At 48.1% G+C, this 16,562-nt stretch overlaps 1 long non-coding RNA gene across 1 annotated transcript; it reads left to right on the top strand.

Annotated features, from left to right (window-relative positions):
- Nucleotides 1-1,287: 1,287 nt before the first annotated feature.
- Nucleotides 1,288-15,745, top strand: LOC139189998 (uncharacterized). Its single transcript, XR_011573931.1, has 3 exons — nucleotides 1,288-1,414; nucleotides 15,245-15,309; nucleotides 15,655-15,745. It is a non-coding gene; the product is annotated as an uncharacterized lncRNA (long non-coding RNA).
- Nucleotides 15,746-16,562: the final 817 nt, after the last annotated feature.

Here is a 16,562-nt window from a genome sequence, read left to right as displayed (position 1 = left end):
ATAATACCTCCGCAGGGTAGGGGTCGGATAATTTGCAGGCTAACGTTAAGATTGCTCAGAGCATTAGAGGTTAATGGTTATGAATATGAAATAGTTGTTTTCTGACTAACATTGCATATTGATGTTGGTAGTTTTAGTTTTTGCTCCACCAAATTGTATGATAAGATAATTTGAAGTTACGAACTTTTTTATTAGGCTTTGTATATTTCCTCAAATTGTAGCTGCAACTGGCTTACATAAATTATTTCTGCAGCAATAACATATTTTCGGGCACCCAGATTGTAGTATCTGTAACATGTCACATATATTAATAGGATGCTTAGGTAATTGTAGGAGAAGTTATGCATGCTTTCTTTTGGCAATCCTTTCCCAGAACCTGTAGTGATCCTGATATGACTCTAACTCTGCCTTGATCATAACTCAACATGGAAACTTTATGGAATATCTTCTTTATAAGCGTTTATAGGCTCTAGCCGCCTCCTTTTGAGCAGACGTATCTAATATAACAAAGCATGTTCTACTAGAGCTGAAATCAAACAAAGAGAGGGAAAATCAAAATACACCAGAATTAATAGAAACTTAATTTATTAAGATGTATGGAGGAAAGGTTTGAGTCATTTAAAATTGGGTTAAATTAAGGATATTATGTAGCCCATGGGCGGTAGGTCTCGGGTTCGAGACTTGGGAGCAGCCTTTCCATAAATGGGGGTAAGGCTAGCCGACATTCACCTCTCCCAGACCCTGCGTAAAGCGGGAGCCTTGTGCACTGGGTACGACCTTTTTTTATACTAATATGATGCTTGCTTGCCCTGCAATCAACAAGTATTTAAGGATTATGTATGCTTGCTTCCTCTGTTTGTTGACAAATAAGATACTTCAAATTTTCGAATATATATATATATATGCATAAAATGTCAATGGAGTGGATGCATGCTCTGATGACACACCTCACACAGAGTCACTCACGTAGAGCCTGAAAATCTAATAAACTCTAATCTAATCTTCTGTTTGAGTGATGAGTGAGGAGTGTGAGTGCAAATTCGAGGTTATGGGGAAGCATTAGTATTTAGAGGCACAAATTCTTTTCTACCATTTCTTTCAAATGTCCTCTAACTTATAGCCATTAATAATCTGTTTAACTACACGATTCCCCATGTACCTAATTTTTCACTGATGTTATTTATACTTGGGGTTGAGATTTTTAAAATTAGAATTAGACCTACTATAATTAACAACTCATGCAAAAATTATTTAATTAAGCACCGAATTTTTTTCCCTATATGTCTTAGTCGGACAACCAATGTGGTTTACACATCACATATAGAGAAGTGGAAAGGAGAATGCCAACGCGTAGGTTGGACTTGGAGAGCATGGTCATTTTCTGTATAAGTTTTCTGTCACCAAATATACGTTGGTGAGCATGGTCATTTTCCGTTTGCACATCACAATGTTTGTTTTGAGTAATTCTGTTGACCCTAGAAACTACAGAGCCTACGTAGCGCGCAGGCCGAGTATTTTCTAAGCTAACTACGTCCTTCGGTGATTGCGGGGCGTGCCAACTCGTCGGCCGAGCTCGGCCGAGGAGTAAATTTGTTGATGTTACGTTGAGCGCGCTGATGACTTCTGTGTCTTGCGATTGCGGCCGAGGAAGGAACAATTCTCGGCCTCTTGGGTTCTAGAGCCTGAAGACAAGGCTGCTAAAATGCGAAGTTCACGAACCGAATTCGGCTTTCAACGTGCCGAATACAATAACCTGGTAACACCTTACTTCGTCGAGAAGGCTGATGAGATGACCTCGACCAATAAGGATTCGGAAACCCTTCTCGACCGAGACTTGGATAGGTAACCAGTCGTCCTCGCCGTAGTGCTGTTGATGCCAACGGAAGATGCTGCGAGATTGGCTGATTCTACGGTGACAGAGCTATCTATGCCGACTTAAGATATCACCGGTTGCTTTCACAGTGCTGTTGATGCCAACGGAAGATGTGTCAGCGAAAAAGAAAAAGAAAAAATCACAAGTTGTGAGAGTTTGCGTAGGGCAATTTTGTATTGATTTTGTAGGGGCTTTTCCTGATGCACAGCGTCCCCTATTTATAGTACTGAACCTTGAGTCCGAGTTTACATCCTACTCGGACTAGGTTTCCATCTCCGGATCACCTCGACCAATCCTACACCTACTAGGACTATGAACCTAGTCCTTAGCTAAGCTGGATTAGTTTCCTGGATATCCGATCCCGTCGAGACTCCCCATTGCACTAGGATTCGTCCTAACCGCCCTAGGTTTGGACTCCCACGGGTTGACCGATCCATGGTCCTTTTGCCGTCTGGCCTCCTGGGCCGAGAGTGATCCTACCCTCGGCCCAAACTATTATTTTGGGCCCAAACTATTATTTTGGGCCCAAACATTGCCCCCTCGCTTCTGAGGTCCTCGGCCTGAAACCTTCGGCCGAGTTTCGGCCTTGAAGAAGCGAATCTACCACTCAGGATCCTAATACCCGAGTTCCAAGGCGCATTTATTGAGCACGATCGCACGATCTTGAACCTGCTAACCCACTCGCCACGTGGCGTCTTCTAACATGGCCAATCCCCCGTAATGACGTCTAAGGCGTGCGGCAGCCTGAACCGTCTTGCCATCATGACCACTATCTCAATCCGCGAGCCACTACCTCAGTCCGTGAGCCCACTTGTCATCGTGCGGGCGTCGAACCGTCTTTCGTTATTAATTTCGCCGTCACACGCAATCCTGCGCCCCCAAAACCCTGACCTTCGGTCTTCTCAACCGCATTTCCCAAATGTTCATCATGATCGACAATTCCTTCGGTCGATTTTGCCCTTTGTTTTGAATTTCGAACGATTGCTCTTCCCCCTATAACTCTATAAATACCGAAATTCCCTCATTTGTACCTTTACGCTCTCAAACCTCCTGAAATCCTCTGCCGTTGATTTCTAGTGCATTTCCCTTATTCCAAGTCTTCGTCTTTAAGTCCCCAACCCAGACAACCCTTTTACTCCGTGCTTCTTTCTCACAATGGCGTCCTTCATCTCCAAGCTTTCCAGGGAATGTGACCAACATCAGAAGATTTTTGATCGGAGCTCGATCAAGACCATCCGGTTTGAAAACGACATGAGCACCCAGTACCAAATCCTGGGTCCTCTCTTCAAGGCTACAATACCGCCGACTATCATCGGCCTTCTACAGGAGCACTGCCTAACACCCTTGCTTCAAGGGTTTGAATGGTCGCGATGGGATGCGGCTAAACCCCAGGGCTTCTGGCCCTCGACGACCACATCCTGGGCAGCCTGGGTCGTTCGAATGGAACGACTCTTCGGCGAGCAATGGAAGGCCCTTGGCATCTACGACGCCATCCTCCTTTCGTCTATGGAAATTGTCCCCGACAAGGAGCTTCTCCAAGCCGCTCTGTGCTTCTGGTGCTCGGCCACCAACACAATGGTCCTTCCTCTGGGTCCCATTGGTCCCACCATCCTGGATATCACTGCCATTCTGGGGACTTCGGCGACCGGGATCCCTGTCGACGCGACCCTCTCTGGGCATCCGTCGAATATCGACCTGAAAACGCTCTTCGACCGTCGGGCCTCCGAGACCTTGAACCGTGACGGTCATATCCCGTCGAAGGAAGATATTCAGAAGCTCCACAAGAACTTCTGTAATTACAACACCCTCTATCTCCACTTCGCCGGCCGAGGAGAAGAGGACCTGCGAGAGGGAGAGCATGAAGCCTTCCTCTTCTACTGGTACAACAAATACATTTGTTGTACCAAGTCAAACAAGTGTTTGGTCGAGAACATGCCGGTAGCCGAAGCCCTGGCTAGTGGTCACGTCTTGGCACTGAGTTCCAACATTCTCGCCCAACTTTTCCGCTGCCTGGCCGAGGCGACCCTCCACAAGGTCGACCCACACCAGAATGGTCCTCTCTGGGTCTTCCAACTCTGGTTGCAGGTATACTTTGCCTCCCTTCGGCCGGCCATAGCTGAATTCTCACCAACAGAGGCGCTTGGGCCTCAACTGGCCTCTCGACCGACACCTCCCCATCAAGCCGAAGAGGTATTTCGGTACCTCTTCGCTCTTGACGACTTCTCCAACGACGAGTTCCTAATATGTCGTCGTCGAGACTACCCTTCCTCCATCAGGCTGCCTACCTCCCCATGGAGCGCAGAGGAAGATGCCGATCTTCGTCAGACCTGGGGGGCGTTTGTGCTTGCCCGCGACCTCCCTCTCGGTTGTGATGGGAAACGGTCAGGTTGGGAAGTATATCATCCGAACTTCCTTGCCCGACAGCTCGGCTACCTTCAGGGCTGCCCTATCCCCCTTCTCTCCTCCCGAACGGTCCTAAGCCGTGGACGCGAACCTCGTTCCTCTGAGAAGGAGTGTAGAACCGCCGTGAGGGAGTTCCAAGAGCGCTGCCAAAAATTCCGCCTTCGACCTGCCACCCCGGAAACCCATTGCACCGACACCTTTGGTGAATGGTGGGAGAAATACACCCAGGAATTCTTTGGTGCGCCGGCCGGAGAGGTGCTTAGCAGACTCTTCGGTGACCGGCCTAAGAAGGCCTCGGCCCCTCATCCTCAAGGTACCTGTTCCACTTTCCTCCTTTCCATCAACCTTGCATATTGATTTGCCTTACTGAATTGTCTTTATCTTTTTAGGTAATCGGCCTTTGAGAACGACGGAGGCAGTTGCCGCTGCCACGGCCGGGAAAAAATCGGTCGTGGCCCAAAAGGACAAACCCGCTGGTAGGGCCGTGCTGATCAAACGGCCTCGCCAAGAGGCCGAGCCGGCTGTCGAGCCTTCCCCGCCTGCTAAGCGGGTTAAACAAATGGCGAAGAAAGGTGCACCGGAGATCCACGTTATCTCCAGTCACACGACGACTCCCAGTGCTTCCCCTTCTCCCGCCGCCGGTCATTCTGGGGTCGAGAAACAGTCGGCTTTGGCCGCAGAGACGGCCCCAGCGCGGCCTGCCTTTGTGGCCGGCGCATCAATTGTCCCTCCCTCTATCGAGAAGGCACCTGTCTCACAACAGGCGGTTTCTACGACCGAGGGAACCTCTCCCAAGAATCCAACGCCCTCGGTCCTCGTGTTGGAAGAGAGTGAGGGGAGCGACGAGGTCCCGCTGGCGCATCGTCCTCATACTCGTCGACAACCTCCTCCAGTATCCGAGATGGCGGTTCAAACCGGCCCCTCCTCGGCTAATCGTGGCAAGCGCACGGTCGAGGAACCAACCCCGGTGGCCGAACCTCTCGTTCCTTCTCAGGACCAGGACGTCCCTGCCTCCTCTGAAGCAGCTGCGCCAGTCGGCCCATCGGCAGCCGACCGTGGCAAACGGCTGCTCGAGGAACCCGAGGCCACGGCGGAATCGCCGGTCCATCCTCAAGACCAAGGCTTCCACATTCCTCCACAAGAGGTTACCTCGGCTTTTGTAAGTACCTTCAATTGTCTCCTCCTGATTGCTTTTCTGCTTTAGAATTCTAAACAAGGAAAATACTAAATGTCAGGTGCCTGTACATTCTTTTCACCGTCAATTCTATGCGCCGAAGGGCGTTATCTATATTTCCTGGCCGCCTCAGTGGCCATCAAACGTAGATAACTTCCATAGGCCGCGTGAAGTGAGAAGCAATCTGAGACACTGGGCTCGGCCATTGAGTTCTTTAGGTTCGAGCAACGATCCTGGGGACATGGCCGAGGTCTCCTCTCGGCAGGTTAAAAAAATGACGCCTTTTTGCTATTCTTGTCATGACTTCCTCTAAGCTTAACCTTGTCTATTCGTGCAGGCTTCATGGGAGGTTGAATTCAAAGCCCTCCTTTCCAGCACGACTGCAGAGTCCGGCCCTTCGGCCGCTCCGACTGAGGCTGTCGATCCAAGCGCCTTAACCCAGTTGCGGGAAGTCCTGTCGCTCTCATCTTCGCAAGTACTTGAACGCAACGGTCTTGATCTGCTCGGCGTGTGTCTGAACGACCTTGGAGCCGACGGTCGCCTGAGCGGAGATGCCATTGTTCGGGCATCGTCTGCCTTGGAGCGCGTTCGGGAGACATTTAGTATCTTCCAGACTGCGCTGAAGGCCGAACAAGACCTGCAAGCCGCCACGGCCGTTCAAAACACCCTCCGTCCGAAGATTGACGATCTACGGGCAAAAGGAGAAGCGTTAGCCGAGCTCGACCGTCAGATGGCCGAGCTCGACCGTCAGATGGCCGAACTAGCAAAACGCCGGTCGGCCATTGCTTCTGAGCTTGCGAGGGACTTCGAGTCAGGTGGGAAGGATCGCCTAACTGAGTATGCGGCGGCCAAAAAACGGGTCGAGCAGCTGAAGCTGGACAAAAAGAATCGGCAAGCCGAAGTCATCATGGCCGACATGCGGTGGTTGGAATTGAAGGCTCTGCTCAGCACTCTTCTTCCCTCGTCTCCTTGAATGTATTCGACCTAATCATTTTTGTAATACCTATCAATCTTAATGGAATGATTTTTTTTGTACTGGTACAACAATTATTTATTCACGCATTTCCCATGTGACCGGATAGTATTTCTTCAAGAACTTCCCATTAATTGGTAATTTGTGAACTACTCCAGTCCGGTCTTTAAGATGATACGCCCCTTTGCCGTATACTTTATGCACAATGAACGGCCCTTCCCAATTCGGCGACCACTTGCCGAACCTAGGATCTTTTAATCCTATGGGCAACACCGTTTGCCACACCAATTCACCCTCGCCGAACGTTTTCTGTCGCACCTTCTGATTATAGGCTCGCTCGGCAATCTGTTTTTGTACCACCAGTAAGTTATAAGCATCAAGTCGTGCCTCTTCCAAATCTTCCAGTCCCTGTCTCATGGACTGATTATATTCGGCGCTAAACAAACTACTTTGTTCAATTAATCGCAACGAATTTATGCTCAACTCGACTGGTAGCACCGCATCGTGTCCGTAGGTTAATGCGTATGGGGTTGTTGCAGTCGCCGATCGGGGCGACGTTCGGTATGCCCATAATGCCTCGTTTAACTTCAAATGCCACATGCCAGGCCTTTCTTTTATTATTTTTTCGAGGATGCCGATCAACACTTTATTACTTGCTTCGGCCTGCCCATTCGCCTGTGGATAATACGGTGTGGACTGTTCCAGCCGAATTTTTAAATTGGCCGTGTATTCTTTGAACCTTTCGGCTGTGAAGATTGTTCCATTGTCAGTTATGATCGTTTCTGGAACACCGAATCGGGTCACAATGTGTTCCTCCACGAAATCGCAAACTTCTTTAGATGTTAACTCGGCATATGATTTTGCTTCGACCCACTTAGTGAAGTAATCAGTTGCGACCATTATCCATGCATGCTTAGCAGCTCCGGAAGTCGGCATGATTTTGCCGATTACATCCATGGCCCATCCTCTAAACGGCCACGGCTTAATGACCGAATGTAGTGATTCGGCCGGGACCCTTTGTATAGGCCCGTGGATTTGGCACTGCACGCATCCTCGTGCAAACTCGATACAATCTTTCAGTATTCTCGGCCAAAAATAACCGTGTCGTCGGAGTAGCCATCGCATTTTTCGTCCAGACTGGTGAGCTCCGCATACCCCTTCATGAACCTCTGCGATCGCTCGAGCACTCTCTTGGGGGCCGAGGCATAGCAATAACAAACCATCTTCGCCCTTTCGGTACAACTCGTTCTGGTACGTGACATAATTCGTGGCGTGAACCCGTGTCCTGCGACTATGTTTTCCGTTAGGATTGTCAAGGTACTGCATAATGGGCTTTCTCCAATCATCTGGTACTGCCTCGGCCGCGCAAATTTCTATAGAGTCCTGCCGATCTAACAACGAAGGCAGGGACATGACCCTGGTGCGTATCACATTGTCTCGACGGAGGATTTGCTGATCAACCAAGGCCGGGTATAATTGTCGTAATATTGGTATCTCCCGGCCTAGCTTGCCCCCCAGGAGTTGTGCACTGGAGGCGATTTGAGCCAACTCGTCTGCGTCGGTATTATGAACCCGAGAAACATGCTCGAATGTAACACCGTCAAAAGACTCGGCCAAATAGCTGGCGACCATGTGGTAAGGCGCCAGAGTACAACTCATGCAGCGAAAAGATCCATTAATTTGGTTAATCACTAATTCAGAATCCCCGAGGACGAGGACACGAGTGGCGTGTAAGTCAAGAAGGAGGCCCAGACCAATGACCAGCGCCTCGTATTCGGCCTGATTATTGGTGCAGTCGAAATCCAATTTGAGCGAAAAATACCAACGATCGTTGTGGGGAGATTGAATGACGATGCCTGCGCCGGCCGAGGACGAAGTACTAGAACCATCGAAATACATCGTCCAATAGTTGTCGCGGGTCACCACCATGCCGATTTCGACGTCAGCACTCCCAAACCCGTAAGGCGAAGGGTGCTGGGCAAGGAAATCGGCCAATGCCTGTCCCTTCACAGCTTTTTGCGGCACGTATTGCAAACTGAACTCGGACAACGCCATCGTCCATTTCCCAATTCGGCCCTTCACAATTGGCCGGGTAAGCATGTACCGGATAACGTCGGTCTGGGCAATGACTTGGGTGACCGACGGGAGCATGTAATGCCGAAGCTTGGATGCAGCGAAGAATACGGCGAGACAGAGCTTCTCAACGGCGGAATAATTGATCTCCGGATGACTCAGATTACGGCTGAGGTAGAAGATAGCCTGTTCTCGTCCGGCATCGTTGTCTTGCGCGAGAAGGCAACCAATGGACTCCTCGGCCGCCGAAATGTATAGCTTGAGAGGCTTACCGCGCCGAGGAGGGACCAGGACAGGTGGATTTGTGAGAGAAACCTTGATCTGTGTAAACGCCGCCTGATGCTCCTCATTCCACACGAACTTATCTGAGTCCTTGAGCTTCAAAAGTGTAGAAAACGCTTTCATCTTACCTGCCGAATTAGCAATAAATCGACGTAAAAAATTGATCTGGCCGAGTAAGGATTGTAATTGCTTCTTCGTTGTTGGGGGTGGAGCATTGATGATTGCGCGAGCCTTATTCTCATCGACTTCAATCCCACGATGATGTACGAGAAAACCAAGAAAATTCCCGGCCGATACACCGAAGGCACACTTCGCAGGATTCATCTTGAGGTTGTGCTGACGCATGCGGAGGAAAGCCTGTCTGAGATCGTCCAGATGTGTCTGTCGGCGTTTAGATTTGACGACAACATCATCGATATAAACTTCGACGATGGTGCCAATTAAATCATGGAAGATGGTGTTCATCGCCCGTTGGTACGTGGCGCCGGCATTCTTGAGGCCGAATGGCATGACAACCCATTCGTAAGTGCCGAGTGCCCCCGGGCAACGGAAAGCAGTTTTGTGCACATCGGCTTCGGCAATAAATATTTGGTTGTACCCGGCATGTCCATCCATAAAGGACAAGATCACATGATTCGCCGCGGCATCGATTAACAAATCTGAAATCGGCATTGTATACTCATCTTTGGGCGTTGCCAGATTCAGATTTCGAAAATCGGTGCAGATGCGCAGTGCACCACTTTTCTTTAATACAGGAACAATATTCGCCAACCATTCGACATATCGAGCTGTCCGAATAAATCCGGCTTTCAAAAGCCGAACTAGTTCGACCTTGATACTGAGTTGTACTTCGGTCGAGAATCGACGAGGTGGCTGACGGAAAGGCTTGAATCCGGGCTTAATACGTAATTCATGCTCGACCAGAGCACGATCTAAACCGGGCATTTCATGATAGCTCCAAGCAAAACAATCTTTGAATTCCGTAAGCAAGGCCTGCAACTCGTCCTTCATTTGTTGAGGAAGTAAAGCGCTAACAAACACAGGCCGTGGGTCACCGGCCGTCCCAACATTAATTTCTTCTAGGGGGTCCTTAACTTGGGGCCGATAATCCTCGAGCTCGGCCGGGGCGGCTCGAACTTGATCAAAAGATAGGGCAGGACCAGGATCCTCTTCGGCAAGGAATTCGACGAGGTTAACGCCTGAATTCGGTTGCCGAGATATAGTATACCAATGGGCCAGCAGTCGTTCCATCGTAGATGAAACCGCGACCCTACGTTTGTCCTGGTCTGTGTCAGACATCAGACTCGGGGAGAAAATTGGCCAATCCGAGTCTCGCCGAATCCTGGTGGACAGTCTCGGCGCCAACCTCGATAGCTTTCTGAACCGAAATCCGAGTCGGCCGTCCGTCTTCATTGAAGCCTTGCAATGTAATGTAGCCTACGTGGTCATCATAATACCGGGCTTGGATCATGTTAGCTTCGAAGGGTTGGCTATCGGCCGGATGAACAGTGACCGATTTGCCGTCCCAAAAGACAAGCACTTGATACAACGGAGAAGGAATACAGCTGGTTTGATGGATCCAATCTCGGCCGAGCAATGCATTATACTCGGTTTTGGAATCAACCACGAAAAAGGCGGTCATGTGGGTGCGACCAGCAATATTGACGGTTAACGGAAGTACCCCTTTGGTTTGGGATTTGTCGCCGACGAAACTACTCATTGTGATTCCTGACGGAATAAGCTCGTCATTCGAACGGCGTAAGGCCTTCATGATGTTCAGGGGCATGATATTGACGGTAGCCCCACAGTCGACAAAAACTTTAGAAACTGGATACCCCTCAATGTGGGCCGTCACATACAATGGCTTTAAATGTTGAAGCTTGGCCGACGATGAACGAGGGAACAATTCGGCCAAGGCAGCCTTTAAACCATCATCTTTTGTTTCTGACTCTCCTTCAGCAACCGACACAAAATCAATATGGCCGGGTTCTTCGGCAACCACATCTCCATCGAGGAAATTTGGTTGAGCCGTGCGTGATTGAAAATCGGCAGGTAACACATGGACCATACTAATTTCCATATTCTCCAGGACTGATGGGCCCATTGGGTCGATACCCTCCTTGCTCGGTTGGTCGGCAACGAACGATTCCGTTGCTGTCAAAGTTGGACAACAAGACTCCTCTGTTTCCTCTGTGATGGCTTCATTCGGCGGTGCTGCATCAGCGAGTTGTTGGTCCTGTGCGACCGCTTCAGGCAGGGTCAAAATTGACAGTGCTCTTGGGGCCAAAGCCTGAACCTGCTCTTGATAGTGGAGCTGGGCATCCCTGATGTCGAGATAAGCATCTAGACGTGCGACACGTGCAACTTCATCGGCCGTAAGGCCGAAGAGAGAAACAGCCGAAAATACCTCGAAGTGATATCGTAAATACTGAAGGTCCTCCATCGAGAAAGGGAGGTCAGCTGCAACGATATCGGTGTACGGGTCAACTTCAAATCCAAAGACACGAGCTTCTCGGATATGCTGGAACCTTGCTTTCAATCCTGGATCTGAGGTCTTTTGGATGACTCGCTCGGCATCCGGACAAGTCAGGATCAGATCAATAGTGTCCTGGCATGCCTTCGGCAAACCATACAGATCGTTGGCCGAATGCTTCTTATGAAATTCTCGCATATATTCCAAGGCCTCCCCAAGAAATGGTGGATGCAAATTCCGTCGAATTTTGATCAAAGGTTCTTGTATAGCTGGCGGTGCGAATTTGCTTTCGGCCTCTTGTCTGAAAAACTCGAGTCGTGCCTTCATCTCCCCTGGCCGAAGAAGAAGTTTGATCCGTTTATCAGCCTCCTCGAACGTAGTTTCAACATCTCGGTCGACCAACCGTTTCCCTTGAACCAACTCTGTCATGATAGAGGGACTTGGTCGCTCATCATCGGGAGCAATTGTGTCCTTCGGCCGCCATTTAGGGACCGAAGTTTCATGGGTTGCCCGTCGGCGAGCCATGCAATCCATCCTTTGGTGCCTACGTTTCTGGGATTTGGACAGTGCCGTGTAAACTCCCCTTGAAGAATGATATGTATACCACCGTTGATCTTTAGGTTCAGGAGGTTTGAAGGTTTTCTGGCTCCGCGATGATTCTGAGTTGCTAGAATTGCGTTTGTAGTAATCATCGTCATAGAACGAATCATCAAAATCGAGGCGTCTCCGGACCGGGGGTATCTCTTCCATCCGTACTTTAGGACCAAGCCTGTCAAAAACCCCTTGATGTTGGCCTATCTTGGCAACATTCCGCCGGGTTGCGGCCACGGGTCGTTCCGTCCCAAGTAAAGGGGGCTTCTCCTCTGGCTCACTCTCGACCTTTGTTCTACATTTCCTGCACAAAACCGCCGTCCCGCTGTCTTCATCGGTAGTATAATCCATCATAGGTTTGACAACAGCGGGTCCTGTTAAAGCCGTAGGTGGTGCGTTTGAACGGAAATCGGCCATGAAGCGTGGCCGAGAATTCTGAGTCCGAAAACGTTGCGTCGTAACGACTTCGGCCTTCCCTTTCCCTTTGTCCTTAGGGAGGCACGCATCGACCATATTCACGGTTGCCGTGGGGAACGGATCAGCGTCAATACCCATCTTCTTCTCGGGAAATTTCAGTTTACCATTATCAATCCAGCTTTGGACGTTGTCACGAAATACGACACAATTGTTTGTCGTATGTTTGCTCGAATTGTGATATTTGCAATACACCTTTCCCTTAAGCTCTTCGGCCTTAGGAATGTTGTGACCAGGCCGAAGCTTGATAATTCTTGCGGACAACAGTTGGTCAAAAATTGCGGCAGCCTTGGTAATATCAAAAGTGTAAACCTTCGACGGTTTCAATGCTCCTTCGGTAGCCGAGCGACTTTTGACTTCTCTAGAATCAACCTGAGTCAACGCCTTGCAAACGTATGGCTTATCTATTACTATCTCGGCCGCATCCACACTAACACATTCATCCTCGGTGGACGCATAGTTGACAGTAGGATTCTTGTAAAGCGTCCCCCGAGATGGCGTTTTCGAAACCTTCTCCTCGCGGAGCAAATAGTCATACTGTTCGACATGTTGGGCTAATTCGTACATGTCCCGAAAATTTGCCCCCAAGAATTTCTTTTTATATTCGACGTCTAATCCGTTCAAAGCAAGCCTGACGAATTCTACTTCGGGTAAAGGTACTCGGCACCAATTCCTGGCTGACTTGAACCTAGTAAGATAATCCATTGGTGATTCATCAGATGCCTGAGCCATCCTTGCTAACGAAGAAACTGACATCTCCATTCCTGGCCGATAAAACTGCTCATGGAATTTCTCGACCAACTCTTCCCAGTTCTGGACGGAATTGGGGGGTAAATTAATGTACCAAGCGAATGCCGAGCCGGTCAATGAGAAGTTGAACAGCCGTAACTTATGAAAGTCACTATTAACATCTCCGCATTGCGCGGTAAAACGAGCCACGTGTTCTAACGAAGATAAGGACGATTCACCGGCAAAGAGGCTAAAATCTGGAATCTTGAAGCCTTTAGGGTATCCAAACGTTTCCACGTAAGCTGGGTACGAATGGATAAACTTAGGAAACTTCGGCCCCTTTTTCATGGCCGAGTCAATCATCCGCTGGACTTCGGTCATATCAACAGGTGCTGCTTCACTCCTCTGGTTGGTTCCGTCTGACCCGCTGTTCGACCCTCCACCTTTTTCCAATTCAATTGGTTTGGGGCGAGCAGGAATAGGTTCGGCCGGTACAATTGGTAACGGATTGTTTCCTGGAGGGCAATGCTGGAGAAGATCGGAAGGCCTGCTGCCACCGACTTTACTAAACAACATTTCGAGCAACCTGTTCTGTCGCTCAGCAGAACTGACTATCGCATCATGCAGTTTGTCGATGCCTCGACTAAATGTCTGCTCGACTGACCGAGACTGCTCGTCTAGTCGCTTTCGGAGAAACGACCTCGTTGGTGGGTCAGATCCTTCACCACCATCCTCGTCGCAATCCTCTATTATCCCTTCATTGAGAACGCACGTGTTTCTGTTGGGGATCTCTAAACCACGGGGCTGACCGCCGAGATTAACTTCTCTCTCTCGGCGAGTCGCGCTCGTGGACTCAGGTGTCGCAGCGCTAAGGAGGTTCTGCGCCTGTGGCACACTCTGTCCTATGCTCTGACTCGGCAAATCGGCTGTCGACTTTCCCATAGCTGTTTTCTTTTTTACCGATCGTGTTTCAATTGGCATGAACTTCGTAGTTTAGCACTGGGTCCCACTGGGCGTGCCAAAATGTTGACCCTAGAAACTACAGAGCCTACGTGGCGCGCAGGCCGAGTATTTTCTAAGCTAACTACGTCCTTCGGTGATTGCGGGGCGTGCCAACTCGTCGGCCGAGCTCGGCCGAGGAGTAAATTTGTTGATGTTGCGTTGAGCGCGCTGATGACTTTTGTGTCTTGCGATTGCGGCGAGGAAGGAACAATTCTCGGCCTCTTGGGTTCTAGAGCCTGAAGACAAGGCTGCTAAAATGCGAAGTTCACGAATCGAATTCGGCTTTCAACGTGCCGAATACAATAACCTGGTAACACCTCACTTCGCCGAGAAGGCTGATGAGATGACCTCGACCAATAAGGATTCGGAAACCCTTCTCGACCGAGACTTGGATAGGTAACCAGTCGTCCTCGCCGTAGTGCTGTTGATGCCAACGGAAGATGCTGCGAGATCGGCTGATTCTACGGTGACAGAGCTATCTATGCCGACTTAAGATATCACCGGTTGCTTTCACAGTGCTGTTGATGCCAACGGAAGATGTGTCAACGAAAAAGAAAAAGAAAAAATCACAAGTTGTGAGAGTTTGCGCAGGGCAATTTTGTATTGATTTTGTAGGGGCTTTTCCTGATGCACAGCGTCCCCTATTTATAGTACTGAACCTTGAGTCCGAGTTTACATCCTACTCGGACTAGGTTTCCATCTCCGGATCACCTCGACCAATCCTACACCTACTAGGACTATGAACCTAGTCCTTAGCTAAGCTGGATTAGTTTCCTGGATATCCGATCCCGTCGAGACTCCCCATTGCACTAGGATTCGTCCTAACCGCCCTAGGTTTGGACTCCCACGGGTTGACCGATCCATGGTCCTTTTGCCGCCTGGCCTCCTGGGCCGAGAGTGATCCTACCCTCGGCCCAAACTATTATTTTGGGCCCAAACAAATTCTCACGCCATTGAGGCACAAATGTTCTTCCAGCATTAATTAATTTTCCTTATATCGAAATTGAGTAAATTTAATTTTCCTTTGTATCCAAATTTATTAACGTAATTGTGGTTGAAGTTTATTTATGTCTGCTTTCAAGGTTCATTTTTGTGGTTACTAGATGTCTCACTCCGTTTACGAGTGCTTTTTAGTTAACTGAAAGAACGCTTTTCATTCTTCAGCTGAATGAACGCTTTTCATTCTTCGGTTTTCAGGACTTCATTTACCATTTACAACTCAACCCCACAATACCGAAGTACAAGAGAAGCGAAGATTTGAGGTAAAGTTTGCTCTAACTTATTTGGATTTTATATTCTGGGTTAATTATCACCCAGTTTCTGTTCCTAGATTTAGAATTGTAATTTGTTACCACTGCTGCCACCTGCCACTTGAGTTTTCACATCCTAATGGCACAAAATGGTAATTTTAAATTCTAGGTTATGGGGAAGAATTAGTATTTGGAGGCACAAATTCTTTTCTGCCATTTCTTTCAAATGTCCTCTGACTTGTAGGCATTAATGTTTCCATTCATAATTCGTTTCTGCCATCTCAATTTCAATAACCTATCTGTACTTTAGTGACTCACGTTTGTGATTGCTTTCTGTTTAACATTTGGTACAAATAGGAATGGTTTAGGTGTGCTCAGTTTTGGCTTAAATGGTCATCAATTGGGCCCTAAATGTTTGTTTCAATCGTGATTGAACTCGAATTCGTTGGAAAGCTTTCCATTTTATGGAAAAATTGGCATTGTTGATTAATGTTGGAAAAATTAGCAATGGTTGAAGTTAAATTGTGGGATTCACTTGGTTTTGTGATAGTTATGTATAAACCACATTTTAAACAAAATCCTTATGTCTCTTGATCTACTAATAATATCATGCAGTGCAATTTTATGTCATAAAGTTTTAGCCTGAATGTTTATCGAACGAGCCCTAAACGTTTGTTTCAGTTGTGATAGAACTCGAATTCATTGGAAAGCTTTCTAATTTATGGAAAAGAAAGAAAGAAATACCATTGGCGTGCTCATAAGTCAAAACTGTCTTATTTATTCAATTAGGATGCTGAAAAGAATTATTGTACTGGAAGATACGGATCATTAGAGTTTCCAGGCAATGCCAATAATAGTAATTTCTCTGCCGTTGTCCCTTGCTGACCATCGAAGGAAAGGCTTCAGGAACCTTCTGGTTTCATAAAGTGTATAGCTTTTATCATTTTTCTGTTGTGTGAAATATAATATAGAAAGAAAATTTGATAAGCCCCCTGAATGATCGAAAAATCTTCTAATTTTGATTATGTTAAGGGTGTACAAAAGAGAAGAGTACAAACAATTACTACGTACATAACATGAAAGTGAAAGCACAAGGAAAATGATGCACGGATACTTTTTATCATTGTCGGCTAGGCTGAAATGTACTACTGCTTGAAGAGTCCTGATTGGTGGGAAGGAATTGAGACAGAAGTCAATTTTGAACAAAATATAATTGTTGTTTTAAAATCCATAATTTTCTGATTTGTATTCTATCTGCTCAACTT

The sequence above is a fragment of the Malus domestica genome, chromosome 12, assembly GCF_042453785.1.
Source record: "Malus domestica chromosome 12, GDT2T_hap1".
Taxonomy (NCBI): Eukaryota; Viridiplantae; Streptophyta; class Magnoliopsida; order Rosales; family Rosaceae; genus Malus; species Malus domestica.
This window is presented reverse-complemented; position numbering and strand designations above follow the sequence as displayed.